Source organism: Pinus tabuliformis, chromosome 4_2 (assembly GCF_031772625.1).
Source record: "Pinus tabuliformis cultivar Carrire ecotype Pingquan chromosome 4_2, CPIR1, whole genome shotgun sequence".
Taxonomy (NCBI): Eukaryota; Viridiplantae; Streptophyta; class Pinopsida; order Pinales; family Pinaceae; genus Pinus; species Pinus tabuliformis.
In genome coordinates this window covers 1,094,667,691-1,094,693,317 of record NC_142304.1, presented here as the reverse complement: position 1 = coordinate 1,094,693,317, position 25,627 = coordinate 1,094,667,691, and the positions used below count along the sequence as shown (strand labels likewise).

General features: G+C 35.9%; 1 long non-coding RNA gene across 2 annotated transcripts; it reads right to left on the bottom strand.

The window, feature by feature from the left end:
- Positions 1 to 23,792, bottom strand: LOC149173466 (uncharacterized). Of its 2 annotated transcripts, none has more exons than XR_016259686.1 (3): positions 23,112 to 23,792; positions 17,859 to 17,929; positions 1 to 86 (listed from the first exon to the last, which is right to left on the bottom strand). It is a non-coding gene; the product is annotated as an uncharacterized LOC149173466 (long non-coding RNA). The 2 variants fall into 2 exon arrangements; XR_016259687.1 differs by lacking the exon at positions 1 to 86 and adding an exon at positions 16,103 to 17,154.
- Between the last annotated feature and the right edge of the window lie 1,835 nt (positions 23,793 to 25,627).

Here is a 25,627-nt window from a genome sequence, read left to right as displayed (position 1 = left end):
TACCTGTAACGGCAAAACACCAGCTCCATCCCCAAAAAGAACGCAGGAGCTCTGATCTGTCCAATCAACATATCTAGAAAGAGCATCTTCTCCAATAACCAAAACATTTTTAAATCCACCCCTTGTCATTGTTCCAAGAATACTAACCACAAGTAAATGAATTATACAATTTTTTTTTGGATTTATCAACAATCAGAATAGACACAACAACTCACCTTTTAGGAAACATGTAGTTGTTACAAGACCCAACACAAAGCCATTACAAGAAGTTTTAATTTCAAAAGCCAGGGCTTTTATACAACCCTCCTCACTTTTCACCTGATATCAAAATTGCATTTTTTTCTAATATAGAATCATGAGTATGAATAATTATTGCAAAACTTTACAAAAAATTATCTAAAATCTACACATAGTAAACTGTATTTGTTAAAATTATACAAATTGACACAAAAAATACCAATTTAATATGGTTAAGGGTAAAAAATGTTATGTCCTAAAGACATAGGTTGTCAGCATGAAAAAACATAATCCTAACAATAACATAAAATCCAAACAAAATGGAACTTTTGAGAGTTGAAAACAAAATGTTTAATAGACCCTTGGTTGGATCCCATTTAAAAACTAGAACAATTATATATTTCCATAAAATCAACACATGCACAATCATTAATATCAATTACTTTTCATTTGGATATCACGAGGCAAGCCACTTTGTGGTGGCTACCGCATGCAATTTTCATTCAAACCCAATAGGAATGTAGTTGCAGAAAGATGTTCATATACCAACATAATTATCGATATATATGGAATACTTTGTGGTACCATTTTATTACATATATGAGAAGAAAATACTACTAATAGAGAACTGACAATTTTTTAAAAACATAATACACATGCACACAAGAACAAGTTTTGAAGACACCAAATCATGCCAATGATTGCAAAATGTATCCCAATGAGAAACTCTTACAGTGAAGTTCTTTGATTAAGTTTGTGTAAATGCATTTGAAATTGGTTTGCTACCTTGCATAGGTAACAAATGTAGCCTCAATCACAAGGCCCACAACATTGAGGGAAGCTCATTTGTTGAAAATTCAAAACATTAAACCTAACTATTGATTGAAGTGTGGTTTACTGACCATGGGACATGTGGGTTAGAGGACCATCAAATTCTGTTGAATGATTAAAATAGAATTTTCTTAGCTGTGATATTACATATGTTGTGTCGATTAGTCTAGTTAGTCATATGAAAAATATGCTCACTTTCTCGTCCTGGTTATGGTCTGCTTCTAGTTTCCCTGTGTTCTAACTTCCATCTAGTATCAATTGTTTCAACCATTTGTAATTTCTTGTCTTTATGCAATATGCAAAGAGGTTTTCAATACCTTTGCAGATCAAATGGGGCATGTCTAGATCACCATATATAAAATTCTATAAATTTTATATATGGTGATATAGACATGCCCCATTTGATCTGCAAAGGTATTGAAAACCTCTTTGGATATGCTGGCCAGTGGCAACTCTCAGCTATGATGGTTTCACTATCCAAGCAAAAATTCAACTTTAAAAAGGGAACAACAAAGTCTCCTTAGGGAATGAAAAGCCAATTACAAACTTCTTTTCTATACATCTTATAGGTTATTTCCTTAATGATTTTTTGATCGGATTTTGAACTGCTGTGAGACTCAGCTCAAACAAATTCATGAATAGGTGGCTAAATGGTAAATACAGGTATGCTCCAAAAAGATAGAGGATATTGACAGTGATGTTGTTATAAAAAAGTCTCTTCAGTCACTAAGAAGCAAGCTAATAAAATAAGGAAAATAGGGATGCTTAGCTTGTGGAAAATAAGGATGCTTTGCATATATTATGACAAGCACTATAAACTAATTGCAAGGAATAGCATACTAAAATATGATAGAATGATCATCTTTGACTCATAGATTTGCAAACAGGAGGCACAAGTTCATTCAAAAAGAAAAATGATTTTCACAAGGCAATACAAACTATTTGTGAGAAGCAACAGACTAAACTAGGATAACAATCATATGCTTTAAGTCAGAAATTTGCACAACATGTACAAATTCCTCCGCATGCAACAAAAGAATTTTGATAAGCACAATTATATACAAGATCTACCCTATATAAGAGAAATTATATACAAGAACATCCCTGAAATTTTCCAAGAATGTGTCAAGTATGGCCAGCAAGTCCCTTCATCCCCAATGAAAGCCATTGCACAAAGGGACATTTACTTACTCCCCAAAAAACCAGAACAGTGGGTATGATATTTTATTTTTCTTTTTTTTTGGTGGGGACACAAGAATAGCAAAAGATAATGTCAACCATTTTATCATCAACTTGTAGTTAACATCTTTAGATCCATGTTCAGCTCGGTGTTGCTGAAATTTGAAAATGGACAATCCAAACTAGAAGCAACTAGTTCTAGTACTGCTTTGAGAATTTCCAATCAAAACCCACCCATGAAACTAGAATTGATCAGTTTTTCCCAAAACTTCCAGTTTAGGAAAAAACCGATCAAACTGGATAGTTTGACCAATTTTGTACCATTATAGCCCCAACCCTAGAAAAAGGAAAAAATAAACCTACAAAAAATCCTAAAACTGCCATAAACCTCATTTCCCATCTATTTAATCATTCCCCCTATATTTGCTTCACAACCTTCTCATTGATCATTTGAGCAACAAAGAGTGTTAATGTTGGACACTTAATCCTCAATGGGTTAGTGTGGAAGCCGAATAGACAAAAGGAGTCCAAGAGACCTTGGGATGTGGAACCCAACAGTCACAATATGTACTATAAATGTATATCACTTGTTAATAAAAATTGTACTCTCATGTTTTATCCTCAGATACTCTTGCTGCCCACGTGTGTTTAACATGGTATTAGAGCAGGCGTACTCCTGCCATACATAATTTCTTTGAACCATTTGTCTTATGGTATTTATGAGCAGGTCCTATTTTTAGTATCTCTGCCTTTGTAACTCATATCATCTTGATTCATATAATCCATTGTCCTGACAATGGTATAATCTACTGCTCAAGGTCTGCCATAATCATTGTCTGCGCCCTCAACGCTCCTTGGGTTGGGCATAATTGTCCTCTCTGTGTTCTCTGGGATCTTTGCGATAATCATCTTCTACCATCTTCCGCGCATAGACCAGTTCGCCCTCTAACGGTTCTTCTCGGTGGTCTAGCTGGAATTGCTGGAAATTTAGTGGTATTTTTTACTATCTTGATATCTGAGTGCCTCTTTGCTGCTCGGTCCACTCTGGCCTCCACTTCTTGAAATTGGAATAGCATGAGAGTCAAATTTCCTGCTTCAACAATGGAAATTGGTAGCTAGTAGGTGAAATTAGTTCGCGACATCATTGACTTTACTTAGTGGCCTCAATGTCAAACTCGGCATTGGTATAAACCTTGACGAAGGCATTGTTTCTGGAGATCTGATTCTCCTTCTGTTTGTCAATGTCATGCTTTTCATACTTGTTGCATATGGTGTACACCCGCATGAGAACGTCGATGATGCTCTCTGTTAGTTGACCTGGAAGTTAACGCTATCTCTGTCACATGAATTGCGTCTTCCTCCATCGAATGAACCTCTGATGCAAAGTGGTTAATGGTGCTGGCTGTGGGGTACGAGTCTTCCCACGGTGGTGTATTGGTAAAGTCCTGTGCTGATGCTACACTCTGAGAGCTGACCGATCTGGTAAAAGAGGTCGCACCGGTAGCAAGGAGAAGAGATGCAAACCTATCATTTGCATCGAGTTATGTAAGTTTTTGCACTAAGACACATTGCAAGGGATTTCTGGTTTGCAATTGTAAGAGATTTTTGACAAAAAAAAAAAAAAACATACCTCTGTTGGAGTGCTGTATATACCTTTGTTGAATGCGCTATAAAGTTTTGAACGCCTAGCTAGGTGTTTGTACCGTATTATGCACGACGATCCTGCATGCTCGTGAGTTATCACCTACTACTTGGAGACACCTAAACTACTGTTAAGTTGAATGCGAAAAAGAGAAATTGTACAAAAGGCTAACATGGGTTCTTGGTAATTGACATGGGTTCTTGGTAACTCAAATGTAGAAAACTGTCCAGAACACCTAGCTTGGTGTTCACACAGAGTGACTTTTTTGAGAATGTTTAGTCTATTTAAGAGCAAGAGGGGGCAGAGCCCCTGCAGGGGTATTGCAGCGATATACATGTAAATGAATGGTGCAAAGGTACGCAGGTAAAAAAAAAAACGAAAATATAAAGGGCACTTCACTTTGAATTTGAAATTGTCAAATATGACAACTGTTTTTATGAATGTTTGAATTTGATATGTCAAATATGAAGAATGTTTCTATGAATTTTCAATGAACATTTGATTGGATGCACGTCATAGGATAAGGATTAATGGGATCCACATTATAAGATTCACAATGGTGGGAATAGATCAATATGGCATTTGATTTGAGTTATTTAATGTCCTGGGTTGTATCCGATTTGAGACTCACTGCTGTAGCTGCTTGTCAAGAAAACACTGTACATTCACTATGGAAAAAGGAAGATGAGTACGCAAATATTTGGAGCCTATGCTTTTGAAGAGTGCCTTGCTGGAATATCTTATTTGTATGGATGATATATCAGAGCCTCCTTGCTGAAGATAATTCCAGGTTCCTCTATCTCCGTGTATTGTAAATTTCGTTTGTGAGTTAATGAGATATCTGATCATATGTAATAAATAAATAAAAATGTGTAGAATGTGTTCAAAGTCTTCAAGAGCTGTGCCAGATGGTCCATTGGAACGTTGTCCCTATTTGTTGTCTTGGTGATTTGTAAGTTCAAACCCTGTGTTGATTTGAGCATTTGATACACAAACTATTTGTTAAAATACTACAGTGGACCAAACCATACAAACTCAGGACTCTTTGTGGTTTTCTCTTAGTTATCCCGGTTGGGTTTCCTATAGTGGACCATTGTTTTCTTTGAAGAAAGAGGCAAGATTAGAGAATATTTGTTCGTATCCTAGTCAAAGTATTTATATATGAGCATTCAAGTCCTGTCCATGACATGGTGTTATAATTGTTGAAGTTTTGAAAGTCATCATTTCTGCTTTGAAAGTGAAGGAGTATTTGAAGGATCCAAGCAAGTTTGTAGTTGTTGCTGCCCCTGTGTGGCATTGTATTTAAAACTCATTATAGTGCATTGATTCCTTGATTCGACTGCTGCATAAGAGTTTTGTGGGCTATATAAAGGCTGTGATTGTTTTGTTGTGTGTGGAGCATGATTGTTCAAAGGTCTCTGTTTCAGCCGGATGTATACCCCAGGAAGTCTTGTACACCCGGGTCCGGGGGCCAGCGGTCCCCGGGCGGGGGCTCGGGGGCAGCGCCCCCGAAGCTAAAAACAAATGTAAAATTACCTTGTAAAAGTATAGTAATTTCTAGTCAATCTGGGCCGTTCATTAGGCAGATGATCTGACGGTAGAACTTATGTTTAGTTTAGGTTTTTTTGCCGTAGAAGGCAACCCCTCTCTTTGTATGAGGGTATTGTATTTGAGGCTGTGAAATAGATGTGTATTCTGTGAGCGAGAAACAGAGAGGTGAGACTGTGAGAGAAAACAGAGGATATTATAGCGGATTTGCTGTAGGTTGTGTCTCTTCATTTTGCTGGATAATAGAAAGGAAGGACTGGCTGTTCGGGGTGGACGTAGCCCAAACTGGGTGAACCACGTATATCTGTGTCTCTCTTGTTTTATGCATTCTCTGTGTTTATATTTCTGCAATATTTTATGTGTTCCATTGCTCCGTAATATATAATTTTCTAACATGTTTTGACAAATAAAAATAATCTTTTGTGGAGAAAAGTTTAATCGGTTGTATTGTCAGAACATAGTGTTGATCATGAGTAAACTCTTATTTTGGTGCTTGCTGGTTGCACACTGATCACTTGCTGCACATTTATAAAGGATATTGTTGTGTACTGTGAGTGGGTATTACTTTTCTGCATTGAGTAGTAGTTGTGATTAGTTTTTAAGGTGTAAATCTGACATTGAAGAAAAAATGGCCAGAACCAGTGAAGTATTAGAGTTCCTCAAAACTCTCATATTGTCTACTAATCATGATACATTAAAAGTCAACAAAGTTTCTCTCACAGACATTCAGGTCTGTCTACAAAATGCACAAGAGAAAATTGATTTTTTGCAGCTCGAATCTTAGCTACAGCAAGAAGAATTAAAACAGAGGAGTCATTCTGAACATGTTTCTGTTCAGAACATTGAGACTGCAACCCATCAGAAGCAAGTCAATAATGTTACAGTTTGTTTAGATTTAGTACCCAATAAAGCAGCAGTTGTACATGCAGATGCAAAAACTCAGTCTGCACTTCCCAAGCCCATCATCAGACCTTGGGAACAGCTTGTCCACAACAAGCACATAACTGGTCTTGGATATGAGAAGGACTTGTCCTTTCATATTCCAGCCTACTCAAAGCCCATTCAGTTTCAGAGTGTTGGATTCCTTCATGACAGTTCACCTCCAGCTGTTCTAGATTCTGCCCCTCTTCCACAACAACAACAACAGATTATGAAATGCCAACACTGTGACCGAGTTGGCCATTTGAAAGATCACTGTTTTGATCTTCATCCATGTAAGCACTGTCATAAAACCACCCATTCTTCACACAGATGCTTCAGAAACAAGCCTCCTGTAAGAACAAAGATTCATCTTGGATGGATCGCTTCTTGGAAATGGGCATCAACAGCCAAGAAGATATTCCAATCACATGTCAGAACTTGTTCCAGAGTATTGAACAGTCTTGCAGTTGAGTTTTCTCCATCATATCACCTTGTATCTGACAGGGGGGGAAATGATGGTCATCTACAAGCTTCAAAGTCACATCAAGCGAGTCTGAGCCACAACCTGCCATACCAGATTCAGAGTTGTAGCCAGAAACAAAGATGCCCCTGAGCATGCCTTCATGCCTTGAGTCGGTAATCTGGGACACTTCCTCTAGCAGAAGACTTCATCTTCTTGCCAGTTAGTTGAGAACACTTCCTCTAGCAGAAGACTTCATCTTCTCACTAGTTTTGGAAGAGTTCTAGGAATTGCATTAAGCATTCCAGAGTTGTTGGTCATCCTTAAACCATCATAGGTTGAGACTTCCCTTTTCAGGTTGAAATTCTCCCTTTTATGCAGGGTGAGACCTCCCTTTATTGGTTGAAGGTTTCCCTCTTCAAATCAATAGGAGCACTTCCTCTAGCAGAAGACTTCAGCTTCTTGCCAGTTTTGGAAGAGTTCCAGGAACTGCACTAAGCGTTCCAGTGTTGGTGGTCATCCTTAAACCACCGCCCTTTATACCAACATTTCAGAGAGCACATTTAGCCTAGTGCTGCCATGCATTTTTGCACATTTTGTATTTCAGCTCTCTTCTTGGACTCATACATAACCCTTCGGATTAAGGGGGGGAATGTTGGATACCTAATCCTCAATGGGTTAGTATGGAAGCGAATAGACAAAAGGAGTCCAAGAGACCTTGGGATGTGGAACCCAACGGTCACAATATGTACTATAAATGTATATCACTTGTTAATAAAAATTGTACTCTCGTGTTTTATCCTTCAGATACTCTTGCTGCCCATGTGTGTTTAATAGATTCAAAATATATTCTTGTGTTGATTCATAGTGCTTCTTAGTCTGATTCGGAGAGTTTCATCCGATGATTTAGAGCAATCAAGATTTGATTGGGGAGTTTCTTGGATCTATTACTAAACCTGATTTGGATTACGAATTGGATTATTGATTTGAAGATTTGATTGGGGTGCTTCTTGTGTTTTTGGTAATGTTGTAAACATCATGTCAGAAAAAATATCACCAAGAATCAGGAAAAGAAAATATTGACAACATCAGGAAAATATCACAAAATATAGGCAAATTTAAAAAATACAAAATTATTCAAACACACAAATAATTGACTTTATGTCCCTCCATCGATGAGTAGGGAAACTAATTTCATGCATCTCATGATAATATCGAGATATTTACAATATTTTCATGCTATTTTCGAGAATGAAAACACTGCACAGTTTAGCGGCAATAATATCATTCTGGGGTAAAATTTGTGACATTGCAATAATACCAGGACCATGATAATCACAATGCTTGCAACAGTGGTTTTTGGAGCTACTCTTTTTCCAATTCCGTATGTTGATTCAATCTATTCCTGCAATTGATTTAGATCTGCTCCTGAAACTGATTCAGAGTGAAGACTTGGAACTTGTAAAGGTATTTACAAATATTCTTCAAACGCTATTTCTCTTAAGAGAGTTTGTTAAAAAAATCTAGAAATTAAATGTCAGGCTTTATTTGCAAATTATTTATGTGGTAGAAAAAATTCCATGGCTCCCAAACACAAAAAAAATCCTACATGGAACCATTGCCAAATAGTTGGGGATGAAATGGTACGCAACTATTGTCCCATGGAAATTGGTGGGGCGGTGGTTATACATAGACTGAGAGTCGAAAAAACACCTAGAAAATATACTAGGGAAAATTGAATATTTATCTAAAGACTCAGCAAAATTATAATCTGACATGCAAGCTGCTATTAAAATCTATAACATGAGGCAAAATATATGCAAGAAGAAATAAGAAGAAATGGAAGTGAACATGATAATGAAAACCATAGTTCTGAAGACTCCACTACTCATCCTGCTAGGGATACCTTTAGAATCCCAATCCATCCAAAACATGAGGGTGATTATGGCACAAAGAACACAATCCTAACAGGCAAAAAGTTGACTCAATCTTTGTATCCAACAGGCAACAACACCCTTGGTTCTTAGCCCACCATTGATAACAAATGGAGGAAGTTGCTTGGGAATGCATGGCTAGATGGTGACATGATGCAAAGATAAATTACAATCTAAGTTCAGCAGGATACAGATAGGGATATGGACACAGATTTGCCAAAAATTTTAAAAGTCAGGATCCAGATATAGTAGGAAAATGGCAAGTACAAAAATATTTTGTAATATATATAAAGAGAGAGAATTAAAAAAAAAATAGTCAATAATCAAAACCATTCAGGAATGACAAGAGTAAAACTAAAAGTTTATAACCAAGACCAAAAAAGAAAATTCTAATGCATGTTACTATTATCCATCCATGTATTATAACTGATAATTTGATAACTCATAATCACCATTGACTATTGATAATTTTGAAGACCATCTCGGCATGAGAACATTGAAATTCATAACAATATTTTTGTAAGCAACATCCACATGTCCATATCAACAGTGAATAAAGGGGTGCCTTGAAGACCATGGCAAGAATAAATAACAGTGTTAGTGAAATGACCAACACCGTAGCACATAAGGGTAGAATAGACATTGAGAACAAACCTTGAACATGATGACAGATCAAACCTTCTCAAACCTTGACATTGCACAAAACATTAAGTAAAATGATCGGCCTCCAGTTTCTCACCATATCCCTTTCTATTCCTTTAAGAATAAGCTTGACCAAATATGCATTTACTTGCTCCCCCATGTGCCTATTTCCAAGGATTTTCAACACACCCCAAGGAAACACTTACATGAATTCAAGACACATTTCTAGCCATTGAAATGGTAATTATAACAAAACAACCCAACATCAAAGTGATTCCCTACAATAGAAACTAACATTAACAAGTTAACAAATAAATGCGCGTAGAACTTCACATTTAACTTCAATGTCACTACAGTTCATTTTTAGGTTAGTCAGATTCTTCTATTTTAATCAATGCAACAAAGGTAAGAAATTGTGACTTGTATAATTTCAAAATCCAACACCTCCGAATTGAGATTAGCCTAGACAAATGCAATTGCTCACTAAGCCAATCAATACATGATAAAAAAAGAATTGTTTTCCACTTAATGAAATGCATCTAAACTCCATGTTAACTACTATACATCAATAAAATATGATACCATCATGATATAGATTCTATAACTAATAAATTACCATAAAAATGCTAACGATATAGCATAATATCTCTAGTCCAAGTAGCTCCCATATTATGGAAAACATTAACTCAAACAATTTGAACCAAGAAGAAACATGGGAAAACAAAAAATATGGAGTACAAATACATTAAAGTGTCATAGCAAAGTTAACGATAACTATTAAGCTATAGATCGAATAAATATCATATGATACTTACTTAGGGAGAACCACCAAAAGATCATCTGGAGTAGACATACACATCAAAACCAAGTAAACATCCTCTGGCTTGACTTTCGCCATCTCAAGGGCTCTTCTAGATGACTCTATAGCTAAACCAATTAGTGTTTCATCACTTGCGAAGCAAAGTGAGCTTAATGACGTTTTATTCCATGTAAGTGAGGAGGTTTTGGCAGGCCTTTTTTTAGTATCCACAAAAAAATATCAATTCTATACTTTCCTTCATCTATTCTTTCCTTTGAGTACAATTATTCAATCCCCATTCTTACATAGTAAGCCTTATTTCCTTCCATATGCAAGAGTTCCTAATTAAGTGTTCCTTGTAATGATGCTCCCTAATTCTTCATTAAATATAAGATCTAGTACTACTCGGAGTCTCAATATGTAGGGAAAATATGTTTTCAACTTATAGAACTTTAAATGGTCATTCCAGTTAAAATACCTTCAACAACTTTGTAGTCTTTGTTGTTTCTAAGGCCTTTGGGATTGGACATACAATACCAAGCCCTGTTGGCTAGGGATAAGATTTCTTAACAACCTGTTAGTGCTACATCCACTCATGTTCCCAACATCATCATCAAAGTTGAGGTGCCTCGTTTGATTAATCCACAGTAACTGAAATGATTCAATTTGCTGGTGAAAATGTGTTTGTAACAACACTTTCCCAATAACTATAAAACCTGAATATAGAATTTTGGTAGCTACCTCACATAGAACTCGTTAGCAATTTCGAATTCCAACATCTCTATCCACTTTCTTAATCTAACAAATAGGATTTTCTAGCAAGCAATCACAAAAAATGTATATTTACACAAAATCTTTGGAGGCTTTCTAGCATCAGCTGCAAAAGTAATCAACAAAAAATATTTTACAATAGCTCTAGTCATCAGCAAATAAGTAAATGACACTTGGAGTGTTACTATAGTGATCCATATAATTAGAATTTGGTTGTGTTGTAACTAGGAGTAGTGAAGGTGGCACTTAAAATTTTGGGGCACATGAAGTTGCTTTTGTTATTAGAAAAAGATGATTAGATGCATTATTTCCATATTTAGATGATCCTCCAACATCACCATTATTTTCAAACAAAACACCTTCCCATTTGGCCTATTGCATGTCAGTGCTAATGAAATTTTCTACAAGACTACTGCTACTGGTTTGTTGCAAATTAGAAGATGAAAGATGGGGCATGCCTAGTGTTTTTCTAGGCATGCCACCAATGGGAATGGAAATGGAGACTGTAAATTTCCCACTGCAATCTTAGTAGCACCTTCTATGCCTACTTCCATGACACAACTAGCATTAACCGTAGTCAAGTTTTCACATTGAGCATTTTCCAAAGAAAATCAATTGCGCAAAAGGGAACTTAACTGGCTTTGGTGTAATGCATTACAACCCAAAATCAATGATCCAGAATTTAAGCTTTTGTTTAGGAGAACTACAAAAGTGACCAATATCATCATGTCATACTCTTTGAGAGGTGAGAGAGTTCATATTTGGAAACATCTAATTTGATATTATTGCTTCAATATTCCTTAGCTTGCAATCTTGTTCCAATCACAACTCCACCTACAAAAATTAACACTTGACATGCCAAATGTTTCTGCTTGATATGTCAGGGATGGAAAGATTGTGGGGTGAGGAATTTCCGTGTGACGCTTTTCCAAGTTGAGTATTTTGCAACATCGGGCATTAATTAAGCCTTTGCAAAGGGAGATGTGAACCTAGAGACAAATAAAAAGCCAAATGATGTTCCAATGAGGATTAGTGAGTGAAGCAATTATTGTGCCTTTCTTATGTTGTAGTTAACATTATAAGTCAAGTTAGGCATGAATAATTGAATTGTTTTTTCCAAAGGTTCTCCATAAATGGTGCACATCGAATAGATCCAAACCATGACCTGGTGCGCTAAAAGTGTGCTTTCTCTCAAATAAGTAGCCATGTATGTAATAAATGTGTAAAATTCCACCTTGGACATCAATGTTAGAAGTACTAGACTAGAAAGACAAATAACTTGTTGTTCCTCCATATAAGAAATGTCTCTAGCAAACAGATTGTATTCTTTGTGATGAATAGATCTCAAAGTCAAAAGAGATCCAATAATTTGTGAAGTTTTTGTTGCAAATTCTGCTACAGACACTTTGGGCAACCATACCAATTAGTATGAATAGCCATGCATAACCTCGAAGCTGCACTATTATGCTTATCATGTCATCCGCGTATTTCAGATATCAAACAAGTATGCCAATTGTCAGCTTATCATAAATTATGAGAGTATGCTAAAGCTGTTTTCGAAAACCACTTGTGGGGGTTGAGCCCAACAGTTGGCTACCAGATAATCCCTATAAATTTGAACTTGGTACACATGGTTTGCTGCCTACAAGAATTTATCAAATTGAACAATGAAAGGGTAGAAGACTACTATGTATTGCATAGAACATAATGCCCTTGCTGATGCATATGGGCTCAAACTCCAGTAAATGACCATTGATGGGCTCTAAGAGAATCACACAGCCTAAATCCTTCATAAATTATTAGAGTCACCAGTTTATTAGATGGTTCTAGTCCAGTCCGACCCTTGACCACTTTCAATACCAATTCCAACTTCTAAAACATTGTTTGTTTGTCTCTATCAATACATTTGTTGTGTAGTTCCTTGAAGCCAATCAAATATTGCATAGTGCATATCTTCTTAAATCTCATGGATCTTCTAAGAATTATATCTTTTTGTTAGTATTAAACTAACATAAATGCATAGATTCATATATAGATAGGCTTTCTGAACGAACAATCTTTGAAAGGAATCCACATTATCATTACCTTGACTCTAGGGCGTTGTATTTTAAAATTTTGGCAAGGTCTTGAAAGCTTCATTGTTGGCTGAATGATATTTTTTTTCTTTAAATTTGGATATTGGTTTATTTCTCATATTGTTGAAACATTCAAGAACAGTCATGTGAATATATCTACACAAGAGAATGTTGTAAACCACACTCCAAATCTTATGCCAGAGAAAGATAGTGGAATTCATGCCATTAGGCTCCTGCTTTCCTTTCCAGAATCTATTGGAGACACAGGGATAAAACTCAACCAGGACCTGCATATAAATGATGTTTGATCAGAGGGATTCCACCCAATACCATTCATAAGAAAATGGTGAAATCCCAAGGATGATACTCAACCAAGATTTTCATATAAATGATGTTTGATCAGATAGATTCCATAAATTAGCATGCATTAGACAATGGTGAAATCCCAAGGTTGTTGTAAGAGTTACACCCCATCTTCAAGGTTTGCATGTATAGAATGAGAAGATCACTAATTACTCAGGTTGAGTGATCCAAAATGATTTTCTGGTAAAGTCAAAGTGGCTAGGCAGATTGAAGCCTCTTTTGACTAAGGTTTAATGCTATTGCACTAAACCCATGACACCACAGGCTTGGCTCATAAAGCTCTAGCAGATAAGAGATGTGGAATGGTAGTCAACACTATCATCAGTAACACACTTCACCTTATACATCTCCCTAGAATCATAGTTACTTGGTTTGTGTTCATGTTTGAACATAAAATTAAAAAAAAAATAACCCCATACAAAAATTCAATAAAATTCACCATTAAATTCAAATATATCTATATAAAAAACTTACATATAATTTTTTCAATATAACATATATCAAATAATAAATATATTAAATTTAACATTTATAAAACATGATACATATAACTTAATAATTGAAAAGAAAATATTGACAAGCTTTATTTATTATAGATTCAAAGATATGTTTAGGCCAAAGAATTTACGGATATAAATCACTAAAGATAAGCATTCAGGAAGATTCTATTGAAAGAACTAGAACCAAATGCAAAAAGGTGAGTCTCAATGTATAGCACAAGGTTTCAATAAGTGGCACAAATACAACGCAGTTCATAATCTTGGCAAACTGGAGGAGCAGGTTAATGGACAAAAAGTTGCTACCAACAACAAGCATATAGAAAAGGACTTGTCTCACATCATCCCCAATGCAGAGTTTTCAAGAAACAAGAAGAACAACCCCTCTTTGACCCAGATCTATAATAGCATGCCAAAGAAATGATAACATGTCACATGGAATCAACCTCAAAGAAGAACACCCTATTGAATGGTATCAAAGGAAAGCTACAACAATTCAATGATGAATACTACATACTACTTGTTGAAAGCCCTCCAAGGTTCAGAGCTTGCTCCAAAAGCTAGGGATGAGAGACAAAGGGAAGACCACGAGGCTGGAGAAGACATCCACCATCCCATTTCCTTGAAGTGCATGAATAACATGAAGAATCTTATGTCCCCCTCTCTATGAGGGTTTAGTTTATATATTTTATTTCTATTGTTCTAATAGCATAGGATTTAGTGGCTAGTAGCCAAGCTATATACAACACTGGCATGTCTTACTTCTATTATTTAGTGGACAACAACCCAACTATACTTAGTATTATTTTCCTTTGAGTATATTACAAGACAATGGACAAAGGCCCAACACTATTGTTCTAAAGCTTGGTCCGACTTGGCTCGATGGGCCAGTTTGGTACCAAATAAGACCTACTTATCCAAGTAGATGCATGATGACCCCATACAGAATCCAAGAAAAAAATTCACTATTCAATTAAAAAACTTAAAAAAACAAAGCATTAAACTGATCAAATTTATATAAAGAGATATCCCACCCCTCTATTTGTCTCACACCTTTCTCACAGAGCATTTGTGAGCATTTCAAGTTTTGGAGCAAAGCTGAAATCTTGAAGAGCAATGTGATGCTTGAGCTTGGTGCTAGTTTGGCATTTGTTTGAGGTTGTTTGTAATGGATTTAGGCAGCTTAATCAAGAGGCTATAATGTATCTTGAAGCTTGGAGGAGTTGTGGACCAAATTCTTGTGCCCACTGCCCATTATTTTCATTTCCAGGCATGTTTTCCCTCTCTTTAAATTGTAAATGTATATGCTCTGAAATATGTCCCTGTTTTTAATCTTCTTCTCTTCAAAATTTATGTGCCTCTTTAAATTACAAATGCAAATCATATGAAATCTGTCCCTGTTTTGAATTTGACTCAGACTTTTTAATTTGCACAGGTCTAGAATTATGCTACTTGGATTTAAGAAATCTAATGTTCTCTTTCAAACCGTAGATTGGAATTTTACCATGGTTTACACCCTTAGAGTCAAAGATCCTACATGGATCCATGCTAATCTGGATGATGTGAAAATTTATTGCAAATACTATGCATTAAGAAGGGTAGGGGGGTGGTAATTCATAGATTTAACGAACACTTGGATATTATAAGAGGCCAAGTTTCCCATGCATGGCCCCATTAGAGGAGATTGGACATGTTAGATTTCAATTGCAAAACCATCTTGCAAAATTTGAAGAAGAAAAGGCTAGGCCAAAAGGAGATGGTTGTAGCATGTTTTTCAGACTCTAAAGCTTATGGAGGCCATTTAGAGTCTCATTGTTGCTGATATATATTGGACTCGGTGCCAAATGTTTTGATATATTCAACCTTACATGGTATATGTATGTGCCATGAGCAGAGTTTTGCACATTCTGTTTCAATGGTTTGGAGTCGTATATATTTTTTGGTAAATTGAGTCGTTGAAATAATATTAGTTCGAGTCTGATTTTTCAAACATTGACCAACACATACACAAACTTTCCAAACTTCATATATGACATTATTCAAGCCAATTGACTTGATAGAGTATATAGTAGTTTCAATGTGAGGGTTTCTCAACTGAATTTTCAAATAGCATTTAAACATTTTGACAATTAGTATTTATGAACAAATGACTTACCATTTGCTTATTAAGAAATAGGAAGAAACCAATGCACCATAATTAGGAAACTTCTCAAGAGGTTGACACACTCAAAACAAAGATTTATGTCCTCCTAGTTGCTCTTGTGCCCCCTACACTGTCTAGGTAAACCATTCGAACCTCCTAACTGAACTAGAAGGAAAAATGATATTTGTACCTCCACTGTACTAGTATCTAACTGATTTCAATTTGATTTCATTGCAATTTGTGGAACAACCTTTGAGGAAGCAAGCTTCTCTTCCTCCCCAATCTTTGTTGCATGACAATAAGGCTTAAAGGACCATGCATCCTCATCAAAATTGACATCTCAGCTGAAAACCATCTTCCATTTAGACAAAATGTAGACTTTTTAAGCCTTATATGTCTCATTGTATCCCACCAAAGTACCATCCAAACTAGAGGGTTCCAACTTGGTCATTTTCTCCCCAACGATATGAATGTATACAGGACAACCAAAAACACCAAAATGTGATACTTGTGGTTTCTCACCAATGAAATATGTTTCTGGTGTCTTATCCTTCAATATCTAGTGAGGTCACATATTTGAAATGTAGATTTTTGTACAACATGCTTATGCCCAAAGACAAATGGGCAGATCTAAGTCATGGATCATTGCCTTGGAAGTCTCTATGATGGGCCTATTCTTCTTCTCTACAACCACATTTTGATGTGTTTGGTAAGGCACTGTCAACTGGCTCTTGATCTCTTTTTCCCTGCAAAAAGTGTCAAACTCTTTGGAGGTATATACTACTCCATTATTTGATCTCAACACTTTAATATTCTCACTTGTTTGATTTTTCTACAAAAGATTTAAACTCTCAAAACTTCCCAACGACCTCATCCCTGGTGTTCATGACATAAAAACAGAGCTTCTAAGAGAAATAAATTAATCATCAATTAATATTACCTAATAATGAGATTGAAGTAATGGTTTCACATGCATCTGAAATTTGTCCTCCTTTTCAATTTGAATCAGAATTTCTAATTTGCAAAAGTCTAGAGACATGCAAATCAGATTTTAGAAATCTAATGTTGCAACCTTTGACAGGGTGCCAAGGCCCATGCTCCTTCAAAAGCAACTGCAACCAAAATATACAAGCAACAAAATTGGAGGGGCCTTCCAATCAGTCTTCATATTTGAGATTAAAGGTGGTTACATTCTCACTCCTACAATACAGAGCTAAAAAAAACAAAGCAACAACCTTCAGTAAACTATGATAGGTCCAAAATGGATCTTGGACATCCCATGCTTAAAAAATTCTAACAAAACTTCCCTATCCTAGGTATTAGCCCAACTATCCATATACATGGAATCCTAGAAGATTTCAGAACGTGCTCTCATACCATGTTAAATTTGCAAACCATGGTAAGCAGAGCTACAACTATCATCGCATTAAATAAGAAAAAAACTAAATACATAATGAAAGTCCCAAAACTAGAATACCTCACTCTACTCTCATGCCCTGCTTTTATAACTATAGCAAAGGGTCATGAGTTACAGTCAGGTTTGGACTAAATCTGTCCTAGTTCCCAAGCTGCATGGAAAATCATGCTAGAGAAATAAATGCACCCCAAATGCATGCAGCCTCTTACTCTATACTATGGTTTTTTAATATTCTGAGCAAATTTTTGAGTAAAATGATTAAATTGGTTTATATGTACACTCCAACATGCACATGCAAAAAAAAAAACCAATTAGGTCACACATAAAGCTAATGGCATTTCTGAAGTCTTGCAAAACTAAAAATCAACATGTATACTAGGGTTTATCAAAGAAAATTACCGTAAGATGTTGAAAAGAGCATCTAGGTCCACCAAGCTTTGTCGTAAATCTCTATAGAGGAATCCCAAAAACTGTAAAACCAAGGTACAAATTATAAATTTGTTTGTTCATAATCCAACAAGATTCAAATAAATTACATGAAACACCATTGAAAGAATTTGTATCCCAAACAAAATGGGTAACTACAAAGAATTATTTCTCATAAAATGTAATAAAGCATCTAACTTACTGAAGTTTTGATTTCAAATTGTCACTTTTCTTCAAGTTTTTTAGTGTGAGAATGTATCTGATCATTGAATACAATGGACCTGTATGTTATAAAAGCTTATTTTAGTGCTAGTGGGGAGCTGAGGATGGAATGCTATTCTTCAGTTTGGAAGTGGAACCTTCCTTTCACGATGGGAATGGATAGGGTATTGGTACAAAATTGGTTATTCATTATGATATAAATGTATCTTTTGATTGTCTATCGGTATCATTCTAACAATTTTAAATTGAAACTATGGGGCATCACACCTGCTTCATTGCCAAACCTGAAAAGGTGCTTGTGTCTAGACAATTTATAAGTTCTAGAGAAAGCAAAGTTTGTTAGGATGCTTCTTATCATGCAAAAAAAAGTTATATGGTACTAAAATTTATTCCTTGAGGTCAAGTAGAGATTTGACAATAAGCTATTTGAAGCTCCATGCCCAAGATATTTTAAAGAAGATGTATAAGTGTCAAATGTCACCATTCTAGAATTGGAAGTACCAAAGGAATATCAATTCTAAAAGCATTTAATTTTTGAAGAACTTCAATAGTGATAAAAATAACATCTTGCAAAAGATCCTAACATGCATCCACACAAACAAATCATTCAACAAGCAGATGTTAAGTGCTAGAATAATGCAAAAGATTATGAGAGATGCTCTAGAAATGGTTTTGGTATTCCATGTTATAGTTGGTGTACCTTGGTAATAATCAAGTAGAAGTCAAGTGGAGGCTTTCTCAGGTTAACACTATTGAGTTTTGATATGAACTGTGTAAAAAGATTTAATCTAAGACATTTTGCTTGAATAGTTCACTTCTTTGATGATGAGTGAAATGTTAACTCGAAACAAGTTTGATTAAAACATCTTCACAGTCCCAACTAAAAACTCCGATAAAAGTAGTGGTAGTTATGTTAGTAATAGTGTTGGTTACAGTAATTAATCTTCACAATGAGTTATAAATTTATGACCCCTTGCTAAGATATACAAGAGAGCATATATACCTTGGCTCTCATTGTTAGTGACCCTCCATCAGTTGCCCTATATGGATTAATTAAATAAAAGTTTCAACTTCTGCTTGCTTTCCCATTGTATGGGACTTGCCAATCCTAATGAAATGAGTGGTTGTGGACCTTGAAGGTACACCATATTACAAAATTGTGGTTGTTAGAAGTTCAAGGTCTTTCAATTTGTTTTATTTGTGCACATTTAATGCCATTTAATTTCAGGATGTAATCGAGTACATGGTGTGCATGTTAGCCATGCTGACTGAAATAAATGCCTAGTAAAGAAAGACTAGCAAATACAGACTTGACTGTTTCACTAAACATGTAGGATGTGAATATGTAATAAAGGGTATTCTAATTAAATCTCTGGGATTGATTTGAATCATGGAAGGGCTTTTCTATTTTGCAGACCTAAAGACCTAATACCCAGCATAATTCTCTTGTTTATGGGCAACTATTCTGCAAGGTGAATAACGAAGTTTGTGTCTAATCTCTGTGGGTTTGGATCTGAGACTATTCTACAGGTCTTGAAGGATCATTACAGGTCTCTTAAGCTAAGTCTCATCTTCTGTAGGTTCAATGCGAGACTATATATGACATCATTCTTGTGCAGTTGTGAAGGATCTGTGACAATTCTTTTGTATTGTCTAGGTAGCAAAGAGTTTAGGGCACCGATTCGGAAAAGAGCTTGAAGGTTCAGGCCACTGAAAGGCATTCTCCAAGCTTGGCCTTCATTGCAGAATTTTTGATTGAGAAGTAGCGTGGAACGTGATTATCTGCCTACATAAAAGTAAGAGACATGTTGGAGTCATTCTCTTGAAACTTGAATAAACAATTCCTAAAGAAAGCCATAGTGCACTTTTGGTAGAAGGAAAAATTGAAGGCTCATCTCAATGAATGTATATGTATCCCTGATATGGACTTTACAGTAAAGAGAATTAAAGGATAGTTGCAATATTATAGTTGACAGGAATTCATCAATATTTGTAGTGTTACTACAACAGGTCAAGCATCCTTTCATGGTAGTAAGGGAAGAACAAATTTATCATTTCCCTACAGCAATTGCTTAAGACTATCAATTTGACACATCACCATTGTGATAGTAACCGTTTGTATGACAGTAATCCTAAAGTTTTCATGATAGTCCACCTGTGGGCCTAACTGAAGAATACCTGTGGTAAGGAAGTTCTGAAGATCACACTGTTTCGCTAGCACAGAGATCTTCTAGAGTTTGCTGGCATGGTATTTAATGAGTGGTTTGTAGATAAAGGCCATCAACCTGAAGGGATCCTAAAAGCATCAACCAGCATAATCCTTGTGATGTACTGTTGATAGCAAGATGCTTCAAGTACAAAAAGGATCATTACACTTGAGGTGTAATTATCATTAATGCATACAGAACAGAGTATAGTAGGCAAGTTGTTTCAGATGCTTTTGATTAATATATGATTCTAGACCAGAGCCTTTAAGTTTAGAGACACTAGAGGCTCCACTTCGAGTGTTCATGACAATAATCAATAAGAGAGTATCTTTGACTTTAATGTCTACAAGAACTTGATGAGTTAAGTGATCAGCAAAATGTTTTTAAACAGAGAAGTGTAGGAGGAATTGAGGAGCAACGACAATAGTCATTTAAAGCAATTATGGTGGTATTTGACGTAGTGAATTGTAGCAATAATCGAAGGAGCAATGATGGTGTATGGAAGCAAACATTTACATATTTATCTAGCAGCTAGAGCAATGGATGTTTATGTAGCACCTTTATATTGGTACCCTTGAGTATCCTTGGAAGTTTGGCAGCTAGGAGAAAAAGGGAATGGCATTTTTGGAGATATTCCTTATAATAGCCCTTATCAGCATGAAAACATATCAAATCCTATGTCTTGACAAGCATGATAAGAAGATGGAACTGTGAGGACCCTGATCTTGACATCCTGATTATGTTATTGAGCTCCTTGATGCATTAAGCCAAGATCTTATGAAAGACAGACTTATGAATATGAATGCCTGGATATCATGGTCTGGGTAATTTAATTCATTGGTCATCGTCATCTAGAAAAGGAGGCTAATGTAGTTATTCCTAAACTCAATAAATTTGGATTTCCTTAAGGTTATGGTGATCATTTTCTTTGATCTGGAAACCAAGCTCTCCATTAATTGAATCTAATAGCTCTTATTAGAGAGAAAACATATCAAATCCTATGTATTGACAATCACGATAAGCAGGTGGAACTGTGAGGACCCTGATCTTGACATCCTGATTATGTTATTGAGCTCCTTGATGCATCAAGCCAATATCTTATGAAAGAAATACTTATGAATATGGATGCCTGGATATCATGGACTGGGTAATTTAATTCATTGGTCATCGTCATCTAGCAAAGGAGGATAATGCAGCTATTCCTAAACTCAACAAATTCGGATTTCCTTAAGGTCCTGGGGATCATTATCTTTGATTTGGAAACCAAGCTCTCCATCAATTGAATCAAGGTAATATATAAGTATGGTTGCCTCTAGACTTTTAATATTTGCATGGTGATTTTTACACAATCTGGTCAAACCACTTATTAAGCTCTTCTATAGTTTAAGTCTGATTTCCTTTAGAACTACTAAGAGCAACCAATAAGTATCTATTATCTTTTCGTTCTACCCATTTCTCAAGGAAAGCATTTTGAAGGGGGCCATGCATTGAATTAATTATCAAGAATTCCTTTCCACCATTCCACAACACCATCCACAGGAGAAAATGTAAACAACTTTGTGGTGACATCTAAGTGTCTCACTCCTCCCATTTTAAATATCACACTCCTAATTTTGGCAAATGATCTAAGGCAAAAAGAACATTATTTTATTAGAATGTAGGAATGTTATCAATGACATTTTCTAGAATTTCATGTGGAACTTCATTAATTTGAGAGAATTCTAGTGGTTTGTAGATGTCATCTAACCATGGTGTGGCCATATCTATTAAAAATAAGGAACTTATATCATCAACAAACTAAATACTTGAGCTATATGACTTTTGTGACTGGCGTGCTAGTTTGTATACCTTTCTTCTATAATAGCTTTCCAGTTTTTGCAATCTAGTGAAAAATGCCCTATGAGCATGTTATTGTAGAATATCTCTTCAACACAACCTCCTTATGTGGAGTCACCGGATGGACTTTTATAACTTTTAACTGTAGGATCATCAATATATGAATGTAAAAATTCAATACATGAGGAAATGGGCATCCTTGGCAATAGTGCCAAACTGTTACCACCCAATTTCTCACTTATGATAAAAAGACCTAACTATAAATGTGAACCCCGAGGGAAACTTATAAAGACTACCATTGTCACCTCAGCGGTACCTTCCCTCACATTAGGTTACCTCTTCTCCAATACAAGGGAGGGATCCCTAAGGTAATCTATGTCCAAAAAGAGTGCCCATGTCCATCTTCTTAAATAGATTTCCTTTAATAAGTTTTCTTTAGAAGTCGAAAGTATGGGATATCCTTGAATCCAAAGAAGTCAGTTGTCAGAGTTTATGAAAAAAATATCCCTAGGAACATAGTGTCAAAGGAAGGCATCAAAATCGATCCAACCATCATATAAGAAATTCAACAAATACCATTACCTAGAAGCAAGAAATAAGGGCAATCTTCATTCGATAAAATAAATTTCATCAAGAGGTACATACTAAATTTTGTAGAGATTACCAAACCCATATCAAATTTGTTGAAGGAATAATATCTTAAATGGGATGATGAGTGCATGAAGCAATTCCAAAAGATAAAGGGAGATACTGTCATGTAATGTTCCCAAGCTAAAATATGTTGGTTTTAATTCACAAAATTTAAATCTCTCTTTAATGCATTTCTTCAAACATTTCAAAGACAAACATTTCGTCAAATGCTGGGAAGACAAAGTAATGAACACATGAAACATAGATATAAAAGGGACAAAACGATGATTCATATTAGCTTGATCTGAAGATTTACAGTGCATTGTTGAACCTAGCTTATAGATCTGGTGACAATGAAACAACTTGGCCTTTAGAAGAAGTTGATCTTGGTCTTCCAAAACACTGGAACCTTCAACAACTTTTGCTACTCTTTTCTTAAGGAGATGGCCTTAGAAAACGATGATCTTGCCCTGACTGAATAATTCGACCCCTCTGATAATAAATCCACCTCTAGATAGATTCAGCCTCTTCAGAAATATGGTCACAATACTTGACAGGCTTGGCTTTCCAGTAATTGAATTTGTCCTCGAGATAATTCTAGTAATTTTGAACAGTTTCTACCTCCAATCCAAATGAACTTGACCTCCTAATAAATGCGCCCTTGGCCACAAACAGAAATGACATTGATGGGCCCTTTGACTAGCTAAAGAGTATTGAGGCCTCGGGTTCATTCTAAATGTTCCCTTCTCATCACAGTGCACTGACCTCAGCAACCTAGTCGGGCCAATTGAACCTACGACTGTAGGAATCCAAGGACTTGCAGGAGAGGGATAAGATTCCTTCTTCTTACCTACCGCTGTGGGTGTTCATAACCCCAATATATGCATCATATTTTCTCATCTTTGCTATTTAGGACACAAAGAAGGCACACCTGTGCTACTAGGCTCCTCTACCATCGAACGCTAGACTGGTTGAGTATGGTGAATATAGAGAGACGATTTTCAGTCGCTCAATTTTGATAAAAAGAAATGCACGACTTGGAGTTTACCTTATAAAAGTGGGGTAGAGCATGACTATACCTACATAAACAAAGGGTTTGAAAGTGGGTAATAGGAGGGAAAAATGTCGACCTCCATGAATTATGAATTAGAGCAAAGATGTGAAGGTTTCAAAAAGTGAGATAGTTCATTAAAAAGAAAAGATAAAGAGATGTCTTTCCCTCCTAATGGAATATAAAAAAAATTCTTCCCAATGAGATTTAATTTCAAAATTTTTGTGATAATACTTATTTTTTGTTGAGAATGCAAACTTATGTGATTCATAGCGATTTTTCAAGATAACTCTTTTGGTAAATCACATTACATATTTTTGAGTTGACGCGTTTCAAATCACTAAGTGTTTTCTAATCTTTTAAATTATTAAAACTAGTAATTTTATGAGAAGGTACAAAGGAAAGTCGATTAGAGTGGATGGAGGAGATGTTGTAGGTGAAAACAATGCATATATCACCTCTACTCTTGGCCTTTGCACCGTTAGAAGCAACCATATATCACCTGCACTTGTGTTTTCTCCTTCTATTTTTCATTCACACATGTTGCCTTCACGGCGGAGAGACCTACAAACTATTTTTCATGCGTGACATTTTGCTCCTTTCCCATTGAGATAAAATAATAAAAAACCCATGGGTGGTTAAATTTTTAATCTCTATTCCATAAAGGGTAATTGGTACACCATCTCTAAAAGTGACATCAATATGTTAAAGTGAACTTGCTCGATAAACATATGGATCCATGTGGATTGTGGGCATACCCCAATTGTTTCCCATTTATTTCTCCTGACATGGCTTGTTTGAGCAGTAATGAGGAAAATTGTGTGGATCGTGATATACCTAACCATTAATTGGAAGAACTTACCCATCGAATATTCCACATGGGAAGATGAGAATTTTATATAGAAGCATCCAAAACTACTCAAGCATTGAGGATAATACTTTTTTGAAGGAGAAGGGCATGTTATGTCCCTATAATACTAGTGTATCCCCCTTATTATTATTGTTAGTGTAAACATATGGAACCATATGGATTGTGGGCATACCCCAATTGTTTCCCATTTATTTCTCTTGACATGGCTTGTTTGAGTAGTAACAAGGAAAATTGTCTGGATCGTGATATACCTAACCATTAAGTGGAAGAACTTACCCATTGAAGATTCCACATGGGAGGATGAGAATTTTATACAGAAGCATCCATAAATACTCAAGCGTTATTGTTATTTCCATGTTATGTCCCTATAATACTAGCATATCCCCCTTATTGTTATTGTTAGTGTAGCTCCTTAATGTTATTGTTGTGCCCATGCATCCCCCATGTTGTTATTGTTGTGCCCTTAAATTATTATTGTACAGGGGTTTCTAGTTGTCAACAGAACCTAAAGAGGGTTGTGAGTACTCTACCTTGTGCACAGAAGTATGAGTGAGTGGACAAAAGTGAGGGCAGTTGTTGGCATGGAGGAAGGAAGGCTAGAGAATGCAGATTAGTGCAGAATTTTGGGGGTTTGTTCATGGGTAATGAACAATAGAGTCATGGATTCCCTAGATTAGACAAGAAAGGACTGTAAGTGGGTAGTTTTGGAAGCCCTAAGGATTGATATTTGGAGAAGCCAAAATAGCAATCAAGAGAGTTGATTAATGTTGCGCCCTAGACCAGCAAATGCAAATGGCATTGCAGTGATAAGAGGGTAGGTTGTCAAGTGCTAAGTGTTGGAATCTATGAAGGATGAAAGAGCAGTGAGTGGGCAGCTGGAAGAGCTCAAGTAAGTGTTCATGAAAGGAACCAATGGACTTTTAGG